This window comes from Mytilus californianus, unplaced genomic scaffold (genome assembly GCF_021869535.1).
Source record: "Mytilus californianus isolate M0D057914Y unplaced genomic scaffold, xbMytCali1.0.p SCAF_7, whole genome shotgun sequence".
Taxonomy (NCBI): domain Eukaryota; kingdom Metazoa; phylum Mollusca; class Bivalvia; order Mytilida; family Mytilidae; genus Mytilus; species Mytilus californianus.
The window spans coordinates 112,429,178-112,429,616 of record NW_026262723.1 but is presented as its reverse complement, the minus strand read 5'-3'; positions in this window follow the sequence as shown (position 1 = coordinate 112,429,616).

The following is a 439-nucleotide window of genomic DNA, read 5'->3' as shown; positions in this document are numbered from 1 at the left end:
GCCCGAGTTTATCTAATTTTTTTTCAGGATTGATTACTTTGATTCTGAGCATAGAGAGCCAAGTAGGTTTTCTTATTGTAGATCATTTCTTTCTATGGATGTTCTTACCTAAAGTGTTGTATTTGGTGTAATCAAATACACATTTGCAGAAATCGTATGCTCCTCACCGGAAAAACACCGGAAAGATAATGTTCTACCTGTTAATGAATGTTTTGAATGCAGTATTATATAGAATCAAATGGACCCTGAGATCGCCCCAATTTAAGGTGGGTTTCGTGTTGCTCAGTCTTTAGTTTTCTATGTTGTGTATTGTGTAATGTTGTTTGTCTTTTGGTCTTTTCTTTTTTCTTTTTTTTTTTTTTTTGTCATGGCGATGTCAGTTTATTTTCGACTTATGAGTTTGAATGTCCTTTTGGTATCTTTAGCCTCTCTTTTTTAT